The 14,210-nt window shown below is 44.6% G+C and overlaps 1 pseudogene; it reads right to left on the bottom strand.

The window, feature by feature from the left end:
* Window positions 1-9,291, bottom strand: part of LOC109753236 (uncharacterized) — a 49,415-nt pseudogene extending 40,124 nt beyond the window's left edge.
* Between the last annotated feature and the right edge of the window lie 4,919 nt (window positions 9,292-14,210).

Below are 14,210 nucleotides of genomic sequence, written 5' to 3'. Positions count from 1 at the left end.
GATACCGGTGCAAAAGAAGTGGGCGTGAGCGTGTCATGCAAGGATGGTGGGGTGCTCCCGGATTCCGGGTTCCCACGGTACGGCGGCATGGCAATCGAGGAACATGCAAAGACCTCTCTTGGACACGGTGCAAACACGAGCATCTCATACAACACACATGCATTCGTTCACGGGCGTCGTCTCGGGGTTATACCTTCGAAGCGTGCCTTTCGGAACGGATCAAGTTCGTTGAGGGAAGTAGTGGTGCACGGGCCGTAGTTGTACACGGGTCTTCGGCGATGGTAGTGGTACACGGTCGTAGAGGAACTTGGCGTATCCGGGGTCTCCGGATGTCGTGGTACTTGACGGTCTTGGTCGAGGCAGCAAAACGTAGTCGAACTTTGAGTCAAACAGCAACAACCATCGCAGGTGCATGATGACAGCGGGGCGTCGCGGTCATCCACTACGGCAGACAGGGCATGCGGGTCGTAGTGGTGCAGCAGAGCAGGGGCTTGCCGGAGCAGGGGAGCAACGGAACAACGGCGAACGAGCTCCTCCTGGTGCTGCTCATCGGCGAGAGGACAGCAAGGGAGGAGCAAGGTGGCCGCAAACTCGGAGCTCGGGGACGAGGCGCCGAGGACGAGGCAGGGAAGCAGCGGCCTAGTGGTACTCCGGCGAACTTGGCCGCAGGGATGTCTGGCTAGCAGCGAAGGAGCGGGCGCGACGAGGGAGGCGGGGCGTGCGCAGCAGAGTAGCGGCAGTGCACGTCCATGGCTGAGGTCGGGCGGAGGAAGAAGAGTCCTGCATGGGCGCGCGCACAGGGCGGCGGCTTGCTGGTGGTCGTCGGCGCGGCTCCATGGCCAAAGGCCGAGGTCAGGGTCTAGGGGATCGGGTGTCTCCCTTGGAGGCGCTGGGTGTATGCGTGTGGGAGATCGAGAGGGTGAGGAGGAGATCGAGCAGAGGGTGATGGGGATCGGGGTCCTGGCGGTGCTGGAGGGAGATGGGATCGAGAGAAGGGAGGCTAGGGTTAGCGAGGGAGAGAGGCTGGGCTGGGCCGGACTGCGGCTACAGGAGGTCCAAGTGGCCGGCTGGGTGCGCTGGGGGTCTCTCTGTTCTCTCTCCCTTAATTCTTTGGCAGAATGGTATTAGAGAAAAGAAAAAAAGGAAGAGAGGGTTAGAGAAAGGATTTGCGCATGCGATTAATCTTCCCGGGCTCATAAAAATGCGCTTGATCCAGGAAAAATAGAAGTGGCATGATTGAAAGATATAAATTCAATTGGTTAGAACAAGGAGTGTGAATCCGAAGTTTCCAAAATGTTGAACATTTAGGAAGAGCCTCGATAAAACGATAAAAGAATATGAGGACAAGTCGGAGACCAAGAATTGAGATAACAAAGGCATTGGGATTATTTGCAAGTGTGTTAAGGTGATTTCCAAATTAAAGAAATATTTAATATAGCTCCCTAATATTGGGAGGATATGTTATAAAGAGAAGTCACCCTTCCCTCGATTTAAAAAGATCGACCATCTATGCAATTTATTAGTTGAGTTAAGATGCAAAGATTAATGACATGATGGCAGGATGACAAGATGCAATACAAAAATAAAAGAGCAAGCACAAAAGAAACACACGGTGACCACGAAAATATGGAAGTCTTCTGAAGCGTCGGTCTTGGGGCGTTACATGCGAGTTGCTATTTTTTTGCTTGTTTTTGGCTTTTCAGGAAATCAATATCAAACAGAGTCCAAACGAAGAAAAAACTTTGGATTAATTTTTCTGGACCAGAAGAGACCCTAGATGGTTTGGGAGAAGACCTGAAGAGTCGCGAGGGAGCAACAAGCTTAGGAGGCATGCCCCCTGCCAGGCTTCTGGGCCCCTCGTGGCACCTCTTTACCTAATTCCGCCACTATAAATTCTCAAATATTCCCCTGACATCAGAGAGCCATCCGAAATACTTTTTCCGCCGCCGCAAGTTTCTGTTCTCATGAGATGCCAGCTGGAGGCGTTCTCTCTGCTGGAGGGGGAATCGACCACGGAGGGGCTCTACATTAACCTTGCTGCCCTTTCGATGATGTGTGTGTAGTTTACCACAGACCTACAAGTCCGTAGTTTGCCACTTGCCTCTCATTTTCATCTCGTTGCATTTACATTATTTTCCATTTGCCTCTCATTTCCATCTCCCTCACTTCTGAAATGTTTTCACAAAAACACAAAAATATTTTTGTTTGCCTTTTTGTTTGTTTGCTTGATTTTTGCCTTCATGTCAACACTCAAAAGGATAGGAAAGAAATAAGAAAAATAAGATGGATCCTCATCCTCTTGCTAATCTTTTTAAAAGATCAAATTGTAGTGAGTTGAGTGCACTTGATTATCTCTATGAAATTTTGCTTGAAAATCATGAATCTGACAATTATAATGAAGTGTTTTATAAAGTGATTCTTGATAGCTCCTTGAATGAAAAGCATGATTGCACTGATATTAATATAAATTCTATTAATGTCAATTGTGCTAATGATTAGCAAAGCTACAATCTTGGGGATGATAATTTTGTTATGTCCACTACTTATTGCAAAGATTATGATTGGGGTGATAATGCTTCTGATGATTCTAAAAATTCATTTAAGCCTTATGATGATTATGCTATTGATAATAATGTTTCCAATAATGTTGAACGTGGGTTTGGAAGAGCGACAACTTTAGGTAATAATGATTCCACTACTTTGGAGAATTATCAATCTTGTGATTTTTTTATAAAAGTGGGTTTGGAGAGGTCACGACTTTAGTTGATATTAATCACACTATCTTGGAAGATTATAAGACTTTTATGCATGTGGATCATGAAGAGAAAATTTTATATGATAGATATATTGTTAAATTTTATTACGATCCTACATGTAATTATTATGATAGAGGAAAATATGGTTGTAGAAATTTTTATGTTACTAAATTACCTCTCACTATGTTGAGATCGTCAATGTTCTATTCTTCTCCCTTGCATATGCTAGATATTTGTTGTCTTGATAATTTGTTTGCTTACAAAATGCCTATGCATAGGAAGTATTTTAGACTTAAACTTGTTTTTCACATGGTGCATGATTCTCGCTTCGTGTTTCATTTACTCTCTTTGATGTGAGCATCATTGAAATCTCAAGCCTATCTTAATGCTATAAAGAAAGAGCTTGTTGGGAGACAACCCAATAGTTACCCTTTTCTGTTTTTTATGTGCACAAAATTATGCCACTGTTATGTTTGTGTTTTTTCGCTTTAAACTAGTGTTTGTGCCAAGTAAAGTCTTTGGGATGATTTGGATGATAGTTGACTTGATTCTGTGAAAAATAGAAAATTTTGGGCCAAGTTCTGGAATTTGGTAAATTCACTTAACCGTGATTTTGCTTTGATTGTTTTACATATGATTGATATACAAATTTCCAACGTTGTCCTAATTTTTCAGAATTTTTAGAGTTATATAAGTTTGGTCATTGTTCGAATTATTATAGACTGTTCTGTTTTTGACAGATTCTGTTTTCGTTGCGTTGTTTACTTGTTCTGATGAATCTACGAATTGTATCGGGGGGTAAGCCATGGTGAAGTTAGAATACATTAGTTTCAATATAATAATGAAATATATATGGGTTTACAACAGTACCTAAATTAGTGATTTGCTTTGTTATACTAACGGATATCACGAAGGTTTTGTTGAGTTTTGTGTGCTGAAGTTTTCAAGTTTTTGGTGAGATCACGATGGATGAAGGAATAAGGAGTGGCAAGAGCCTAAGCTTGGGGATGCCCGATGCACCCCAAGGTAATATTCAAGGACCCCCAAGCATCTAAGCTTGGGGATGCCCCGGAAGGCAACCCCTCTTTTTTCTACCAACTTTCAGTAATTTTACTTGAAGCAATATTTCTATTCATCACATGATATGAGTTTTGCTTGGAGGGTCATGTATTATATGCGTCTTTGCTTTGTTTGCTTTTTAGTTTTTCACAATCATCTTTGCTGTACACACCTTTTTGAGAGGGACACACATTATTCGTGATTTATTGTAATACTTTGTGTGCTTCACTTATATCTTTTGAGCTAGGTAGTTGCTCTAGTGCTTCAATTATATCTTTTAGAGGATGACGGTGATTATATTTTAAAGAAATAGTTTCCCTCTCATGTTTCACTTATATCTTTTTGAGAGTTGATAATAGTAATGGTAATTAGTATGGGTTATGAATTTGGTCCTAATATAATAGGTATTTAAGAGGGATATAATAAAAACTTTCATGTAGAACACTGAATATGATAAGTTTGATTCCTTGTGATAGTTTTGCGATGTAAATGTGGTAATATGTGGGTTGTGCAAGTGAGTAATTATGGTTTAGTAAGAATATTGGTGTTACGGTTTGTGATTCCCGAAGCATGCATGTATAGTCTCTCGTTATGCTAGGAAGTTGGAGCATGATTTATTATTGATTGTCTTCCTTATGAGTGGCGGAGATGCAGAAGTCCGTTTGGAGCAGGGTGGCGATGACCGGCGCAAAGGGACCAGTGGGCAGACGCGCGGCCGATGACCGTGAAGGTCGCCGCGTCGCGCGAGGCCGTCAGGTCAGAGAAGAGGTCGGGTGGTCGCACCGCAGTCGGAGTAGAGGCAGCAATGGCCGGCGTTGACCGACGGGCAGTGGAACGCTGACAACGGCCTTGACAGGCCGGCGTGTCGCGCAAGGTCGACAGCGGCGGTGGACGACGCAATCCGATCTATGATCGGTGAACCAAAAAAGAAAATATCGTCCAAGTGACCGACGGAGAGAAAACCGATCAAGAGATCGAAAAACTCACCAGGACAGTCGATCACAGATCGGCGGACGAACAATGCTACGGGTCGCGCGGCCCCTGGCGGAGATCATGGAGATCGACCTCCCCGGGGGCGGCGCGGTGCGGAAGCGTGCAACGGGTAGGTGTGGGAACTTGCGGATAATAACATGTTAGAAGGGATAAAGAGGAATTGGTGGAATTAATTGTTTATTGCTTGATCCTCATAGGCATATACTCCCTCCGTTTCTATATATAGGGTGTATACTTTTTGGCACGGAAATTAAAGAACGCACGTGGAGGGAAAATTTCACAAGTTTTGGGCGAGATTATACCTGACTAATTGACGTGAGAAAATAGAGGAGCTTGCCTAATATAAGGAAATGTAATCAAATCCCCCCAAAAAATATCCAAACGAGTGGCGCAACGCAGTACACCTTATATTTTGGATCTTTTCTCAAAAATATATACACCTTATATCAAGGAACGGAGGGAGTATATAGTAAGTACATGGTCTTTTTGATGATAAGATAAGGCAGAACAAATCCTAGGCTATCTTTATACTCTTATGCGCCGCTTCGCCGAGTGCCGTACCGCACAGTGGTCGCGCGCCGCCGTAGCGCCGGGAATGGACGAATCCACGCCGAGGCTGCGTCGAGAGCCGGGTCTGCCATGCTCATGGTCGAGCAACTCGCTGGGGCCGACGACCGCGGGCGCACCACGAGAAGTCGTGCTGGAGGACGCAGCTGCTCTGCTAACGATGCACCGTGCTGAGCTCCATGGCCAAGCTGCTCACCGCGCTTTGGATGGCGCGTGCACCGTGGTCTTTGGCCGCGCGTGGCCGCAGATCGTGCCTACGGCCGGGAGCACTCTGCCGGGCCAGCCTCAGCGCGCAATGGCGATGTGCACTCGGAGATGGATGGCCTCATGAGTGGAAGACACCGGTGAGAATCGGCATTATTTCCTTTGAGCGTATGTGTCGATCCGGTGAAATGAACCTCGCCCATGTGCATGGAAAAAAGATGCAATCAGTCATTAGATGGTTAGGTCCTCAATTCATCATTTTCTTCTTCTAGATCGATTTTCCCTATACAGGAGCATGCATCGCATGCCAGCGCCTGCTCGGATGGCGTGGGCACAGCGTTCAGCGCTGAGATGGCCGGGAGCGGTCCTGCATGCCTGTCCCGTCGTCGTTTCCACTGACGCGCCTTGCCTTGTCATGGATGGTTCTGAAAAAACAATCAGTAATTAGACTATTGATGTTAACCCCAAAGGAACAATCAAGTTGTGTTTCCCCTGATTGATGCATCGCCTTTCATCGCCGGTGTGTACGACGTTGCGCCCGTGCCCAAGCGTGGCTTGACTCTTCATTGTCTCCTGATGCGATTCGATAGATAGCCTGTGTAGGAACAAGCCTATCGCCCAGGACAGGGATGTGCGTGATGGCCATGACTGCCGGCAGCACCGACGCGGCCATCTCCTGGTACTCCCTGCGCCAGGCATGGCTCCGCTGCAGAGTTCTCTATTCATGGCCTTCTCACTCTGGCTTATAGACTAAGCCTGGCTGTTTTTTTTTTTTTTTTGAAAAGGAGACTTACCACCGGGACTCTGCATCCGAAAGATGCATGCGGTCACATTATTAAAAAGTGCTAGCAAGTAACATAGTCCGAGATCCAGTACAACTCACGAACGGAGTAAAAAAAGAAAGAAGAACATAGTAACAGCATTGCCACAAACGGCAGGAAAATAGGATAAGATAGCTAAACACCTATCCTATTATGAGACCGCCATCCAAACCTGTTGAAGATACCTCGTACGACCACGTGCGGATCCATGCCGTAGCTCTGAAGATAATCTGCAAGAAATTTAAAATGTTTTGTCTGTTAAAGGTCATATCGTTCCTGCAGTTCCATATAGCCCAAAGTAGCGCGCATATTCCAATCCGAATACTAGCCTGGCCGATTACGTGTTAGAGTAAAACAAAATTGATAGTGAATGGATGATCAGTCCTTTTTTCTATTGATTCTCAAGTATATATACATCTGGAAGAGGTGGGAAGAAGAGGTGCCTGTTCTATTCGGGGGCATCCCTCCAGAACAGGGGCCGGGTGCATGTTGACAATAGAGAGAGAAGGGACATGACTGTTCGGAATTGGACACAACTGTTCGTTAATTAGCATGTGCCAATTAACAATAGACATGTGCTAATTAATCCATTAATTAATTCCTAACAACCGTAAGGACTTACACCCACACGAATTACAGGGATGTTTGTTCTTTAAATACAGGAATAATTCAAGTCGAGTGATTACCTCCTCGTGCATTTGATGAGAGCATAGCAGATATGATGGAAGCTGGTAATAGGGATTGTGGATATACCCATGATTGCAGTGCCCATTAGAACAAGAATTCCGTGTTGCTCCGAGGCCTTGAGCATCGTGAATTTTGAGACCCACCACGGTAACTGTGAATGATGGGCCCAGCAATACTCAAATTGTGATACCTGTTTTTTTTTTTGCAAGAAAAATTGTGATACCTGTTAAACGGAGGAGTTCTTAGCAGGAGTATTTGGTACCTGGGTCTCTGAGGCAGATGATCTAAACATAAGAATGACAATATAATTTTATTTTTCAAGTAATTTTGAATTCTTTTTACCTAGTGTTCTACTAGACATATTTCCACTAGAAGCATAGGAAATTGAAATGTATGCAAATTTTGCAAGTTCTGTACAACATCCTTTGAGGTGGGCACATAGCCATTTTCATATACAATTTTCGAGTGCCAATTTAGGATATGTCACTGGTTCAACCAAGAGACAGATAAGGTTTCTTTGGGAAGAATGCACTTTCTGCTGAAAATTGTTGGTAAACAAGAAATGCAAAAGAAGTAAATGCACACCCACGACATCACTGCAGAGTAGTCTTTAAAGTGACATCCAAAGGAGCACTTTTTCCTGAAATTTTTATCTTAGAAGGGCACACTTCTGAAGAGTTCAAAGGAAGATCACCAACTTGTACATTAGGGGCATTAGAAGCTCCAGAACCATTATATATATTTATAATGATAAAGTAGTATATATAATACCATATGATAGTATATGAGATATGTGGGGTAACTACCACTGGGGCACCTAGGTGCCAGGCAAGCCCCATGCAATTGATATCTTTTCAGATATTGGTGAGTGTTATACGCCATAAAAATGCATGTTATTTTAATTCGTTTGAGTGTTATATCATGCCTATATATATAATACTGCAGTGCACAAGATAGATGCTCCTTACCATATCAAATTTGTTTGAGGCAGGCTGCTTGTCATCACCAATGTGAAGCTTGGATACACTCCGCAGAGCATTTTCACTGTATTTTTTAGCTTTCCTGAAACTTGGTTTCACTGCCTCCGCAAGTGATGGAACAGAAGAGTCCAACTTAACAAAGTCACCGCTGAATTGTGATACAGCAATGCACATAAGAGAATAAACATGATGTAAAACAAGATGCAGCGACTTTAGTCAAATAACTACCACGGGAATGAAGATGACACTGTGAAGTCGTACAGTATCAGCAAATTTGGGAACCTTCTCATTATTCAGTAAAGCATCATGTTTTCAATATATTAGATTTTATCAAAGTTATCGCTCAACATGATACTGTCACGAATTGCAGAGCAACGCGCATCATTAAGCCCATCAAAATAAATAACGTCTTAGATGTCTAACCTTACAGTTTTTCTTTCCAATGTGTCTGGATTTTTTAACTTGGAACATCTCTATAACACGAGTTTTGATATATTTGGGTATTTTTTTGTTCCGTATTCCGAAGCCCATTGATTGGCCTAAACTCAAGAGGAAGGTGTCAAATCCGTGATCAAGCACAATAAGAACATCAATATATAAATACAACAGATTTACCTATCAAATGGCACAAAAGCAAATAACTGACCATCCACAATCTTTTCAGACATGCGTCGCTTCAACTGTTCTCCCTGCAGAAAACTTTCAATGCTTAGAACAAGGGCTAAAGTGGAACAATATTTGTGACATTCATGTGTAATGTGGAGAAATAACACGAGAAGGAAACATGCTACAATAGGACATGCCTATGGTTCTCTACTTCTCCAAAAATATATTTAAGTGACAAACTAAAAATGTGGTTAATTTGTTGCACATTTAGCTCTATGCAATCAAGCAACAACATTGTTGCTTATTAGATTACAATATGGCCCTGTATTAAGAGATTCCTTGGCACTAATTTGGAGCTAATACTTCATTTCCATGATTAGTAGTTTAGTACAACTTCACAGGTCACAATGCATGGTGGTACACACATTTCACATAGTGTTTAGTCCAATTAGCATTTGCAATGACAACAGAATAACCATGGATTGGAGATATAAATCAGGGTAATAAAAGCGTTACTCGCAGCTCGAAGGGAGTATTCCTCTTCATCCTCAGGACTTCCGCCAGTCTCCCAATCAACGCGCCACCACTGACTGCAGATCCAACAGCAGCCTGCGCCATTGCAGCATTCAAATACTCTAATTCTGCATCCCTCACTATGCCTTGCCCACCCCCTTCCCTCCCACAGCCTAGAGCCCAAGAATGACAAAAACATAGATGTGTGATTATTTTCCACATATCAACAAAACTTATAATGAAAGGAGGCAAAGAAATTGTAAACCAAATCAAAAGGCAATATTTTTGTAGCATTTTGACAAACAGGCGCAGAGGGGCTGGATCTGGTTGTCAAGCCACAGAAACAGACTCCTAAAATCTGAAGGAAATATGCCCTAGAGGCAAAAATAAAGTTGTTATTTTATATTTCATTATTCATGATAAAGGTTTATTATTCATGCTAGAATTGAAGGAAATATGCCCTAGAGGCAATAATAAAGTTATTATTTATATTTCCTTATATCATGATAAATGTTTATGATTCATGCTAGAATTGTATTAGCCGAAAACTTGATACATGTGTGAATACATAGACAAAACAGAGTGTCCCTAGTATGCCTCTACTTGACTAGCTCGTTAATCATAGATGGTTAAGTTTCCTAGCCATAGACATGTGTTGTCATTTGATGAACGGGATCACATCATTAGAGAATGGTGTGATGGACAAGACCCATCCGTTAGCTTAGAATGATGATCGTTTAGTTTTATTGCTATTGCTTTCTTCATGACTTATACATGTTCCTCTGACAATGAGATTATGCAACTCCCGAATACCGGAGGAACACCTTGTGTGCTATCAAACATCACAATGTAACTGGGTGATTATAAAGATGCTCTACAGGTGCTTCGATGGTGTTTGTTGAGTTGGCATAGATCGAGATTAGGATTTGTCACTCCGAATATCGGAGAGGTATCTCTGGGCCCTCTCGGTAATGCACATCACTATAAGGCTTGCAAGAAATGTGACTAATGAGTTAGTTACGGGATGATGCATTACGAAATGAGTAAAGAGACTTTCTGGTAACGAGATTGAACTAGGTATGAGGATACCGACGATCGAATCTCGGGCAAGTAACATACCGATGACAAAAGGAACAACGTATGTTGTTATGCGGTTTGACCGATAAAGATCTTCGTAGAATATGTAGGAGCCAATATGAGCATCCAGGTTCTGCTATTGGTTATTGACCGGAGATGTGTCTCGGTCATGTCTGCATAATTCTCGAACCCGTAGGGCCCGCACGCTTAACGTTCGATGACGATTTGTATTATGAGTTATGTGATTTGATGACCGAAGTTTGTTTGGAGTCCCGAATGAGATCACAGACATGACGAGGAGTCTCGAAATGGTCGAGAGGTAAAGATTCATATATAGGACGATGGTATTTGGACACCAGAAGTGTTTCGGGTAATACCGGGTCACCGGAAGTGGTTCCGGGCAACCCCCGGCAAAGATATGGGTTTAATGGGCCAAGTAAGAGAACACAACAGCCCACAAGGGGCTGGTGCACCCCCTATAGGACCAGCCACATGGGGAGAAAGGGAAAGGAGAGGAGGAAAAGGAAAGTATGAAGTAGGACTCCTACTTCCTTCCCCTCCCCCCTCCTTCCTTTCCCCCTTGTCCAAATATGGTAAGGGGGACGAATTAGACTAGGGGCCCAAGTAGGATTCCTCCTACTTGGGCACGCCCTAGGCTACCTCCCTCCCTTTCCCTCCTTTATATATGTGGGGAGGGCACCCCTAGAACACAAGTTTCTCTTAACCATGTGCGGTGCCCCCTCCACAGTTACACACCTCGGTCATATCGTCGTAGTGCTTAGGGGAAGCCCTGTGCCGGTAACTTCATCATCACCGTCACCACGCCGTCGTGCTGACGGAACTCTCCCTCGTCCTCAACTAGATCAAGAGATCGAGGAACGTCATCGAGCTGAACGTGTGCTGAACGCGGAGGTGTCGTACGTTCGGTACTTGGATCAGTTGGATCACGAAGACGTTCGACTACATCAACCGCGTTACTTAACGCTTCTACTTTCGGTCTACGAGGGTACGTGGACACACTCTCCCCGCTCGTTGCTATGCATCTCCTAGATAGATCTTGCGTGATCGTAGGTACAAATTTTGAAATACCGCGTTCCCCAACAAGAATTGTATTGATCAAAAACTTAAATACATGTGTAGATACATAAACAAATATCGTGTCCCTAGTAAGCCTCTACTAGACTAGCTCGTTGATCAAAGATGGTTAAGGTTTCCTAACCATAGACATGTGTTGTCATTTTATAACGGGATCGCATCATTACGAGAATGATGTGATGGAAAAGACCCATCCGTTAGCTTAGCATATTGATCATTCAGTTTATTGCTAATGCTTTCTTAATGTCAAATACATATTCCTTCGACCATGAGATTATGCAACTACCTGATACCGGAGGAATACTTTGTGTGCTATCAAACGTCACAACGTAACTGGGTGATCATAAAGATGCTCTACAGGTATCTCCGAAGGTGTTTGTTGAGTTGGCATAGATCGAGATTAGGATTTGCACTCCGAGTATCAGAGAGGTATCTCGGGGCCCTCTTGATAATACACATCATAAGAAGCCTTGCAAGCAAAGTGACTAATGAGTTAGTTACGAGATGATATATTATGGAACGAGTAAAGAGACTTGCCGGTAACGAGATTGAACTAGGTATGAAGATACCGACGATCAAATCTCGGGCAAGTAACATACCGATGGACAAAGGGAATTACGTATGTTGTCATAAGGTTCGACCGATAAAGATATTCGTAGAATATGTAGGAGCCAATATGGGCATCCAGGTTCTGCTATTGGTTATTGACCGGAGAGGTGTCTCGGTCATGTTTCCATAGTTCTCGAACCCGTAGGGTCCGTACGCTTAACGTTCGTTGATGATATAGTGTTATATGAGTTATATGATTTGGTGACCGAATTTTGTTCGGAGTCCCGGATGAGATCACGGACATGACGAGGAGTCTCGAAATGGTCGAGAGGTAAAGATTGATATGTAGGATGATGGTATTCGGACACCAAAATAGTTTCGGAGTGCACCAGGTAGTCATCGAGTCATCGGAAGGGGTTCCGGACACCCCCGGTAAGTGTATGGGCTTAATGGGCCAAATGAGGGGACAAACCAGCGCACTAAGGGGCTTGTGTGCCTCTCTACATGGCCGGCCAGCCCTAGGGGAACGAAAGGGGAGGGGTGGCCCCTCCTGCCTTTCCCTCCTCGGGAGAGAAAGGAAAGAGGGGTGCCTCCTCCTCTTACCTTCCTCCCGCACTCATATATGGAAGGGGGCGCGGCTTGGGGAAGTCCCCAAGTAGGATTCGGCCCTACTTGGGGCGCCCCTTGGCCTCTCCCCTCTCCCCCACTTATATATATGTGGGAGGGGGTATCTAGCACAACTACGACAATTGCTTAGCCATGTGCGGCGCCCCCTCCACCGTTTACACCATCGGTCATATTTTCATAGTGCTTAGGCGAAGCCCTGCGGAGATAGCTTCACCATCACCGTCACCACGCCGCCGTGCTACCGGAACTTATCCAATATTTAGCCGTCTTGCTGGATAAAAAAGGCGAGGACGTCACCGAGCTAAACGTGTGCTGAATGCGGAGGTGCCGTACGTTCGGTACTCAATCAGTTGGAGCGCGAAGAAGTTCGACTACATCAACCGCGTTCACAAAAGCGTTCGCTTACGGTCTACGAGGGTACGTAGACACACTCTCCCCTCTCGTTGCTATGGATCTCTCTCGTGGTTTTGTCATGGCAGATGTCCTAGTGAAAGGACTTAGTCGTGGAGCCATCGCGACGGGTTAGCTTAAAGGGGTTCAAACGGACAAAGGACGCAGAGAGTTTATACTGGTTCGACCCCTTGCGGTGAAGGTATAGGCCTAATCCAGTTGTTGTGGAATTGCTAGGGTTTCAATGACCAGGGAGCGAATCCGCTATGGCTGGCTCTCGAGTTGTTGTTTCTTCCCCCTAAACCACCACCGGGACGTCCCCTTATATACATGGGTTGATGCCCGTCGGTTTACAGGATCCCGAGGCCGGCTCATAATCGTGTCCGGCCCGGTCTCTACTCTTCCTACCTTACAACACAAGTTACATATCAATGTCGGTTTATATCTACAGGCCTTAATCCGCCTTTGGGCCCTGCGCCTTCATAAAGCGCCACCGTCTTTATCTTCATGGGCTTCAAATATGATAACTCATTATGGGGATAACCCGGCCTCTCCTAGCCGGTTTATGCCCAGCAGTAATATCCCCAACATTAGGCCCCAGATTGATTTGAACTGGTTCATGTCAATCTTCAATACTTAGGAAAATTTTCTTCAGCATCTTCACGTAAGTCTCATAAACCGCCATGACGTCATCTTATAGGATCATGATAAACCGCCATGACGTCACCTGTTATCGAAGATTGCATATATCTCACCTTCATTAATAAGCCTCCGACAATCGAGGCGACAGAGTTGTCACATATCCCATTTTTGGGCTCCTCGATTCTCGCGCCCGTCACTTATCCATTCACCTTAAAAATAAGGCCGAGGGGTCGTTTTCATTTTTTTTCCTTCGTGCCCCTTCACATCGACCTCTTCCTCACGCCAACCGACCGTTCGAGCTCTGCCGCCGCCATCGACCTTCGCGTCTGCTTCAACAACGGCCGCTGCATCACCCTGATTGAACCAGAAAGCTGCGGCGCCTCTCCGCTGTTCCTGTAGCACTGGTAAGTCTTCTCTCCTTCCACCCTAGATCCACCATTAGGGTTTCGGTGTTCATCGGAGTTCATTGAAGCTCCAGCGCTATTCTTCCTTGTTCTTCTTAGTAGCATAAATGGCTAGGTTGGATCTGATATTCCTTGTGCGGCCGTAGCCGTAGTCCCTTTTTTCCTTATTATAGCATCCCCTTAGTATAGAAGAACTCATCTGAATCTGACAAACTGCTGAAGCACCTGTATCTTAGGTCT

The sequence above is a fragment of the Aegilops tauschii genome, chromosome 5 (genome assembly GCF_002575655.3).
Source record: "Aegilops tauschii subsp. strangulata cultivar AL8/78 chromosome 5, Aet v6.0, whole genome shotgun sequence".
Lineage (NCBI taxonomy): Eukaryota > Viridiplantae > Streptophyta > Magnoliopsida > Poales > Poaceae > Aegilops > Aegilops tauschii.
This window is presented reverse-complemented; position numbering and strand designations above follow the sequence as displayed.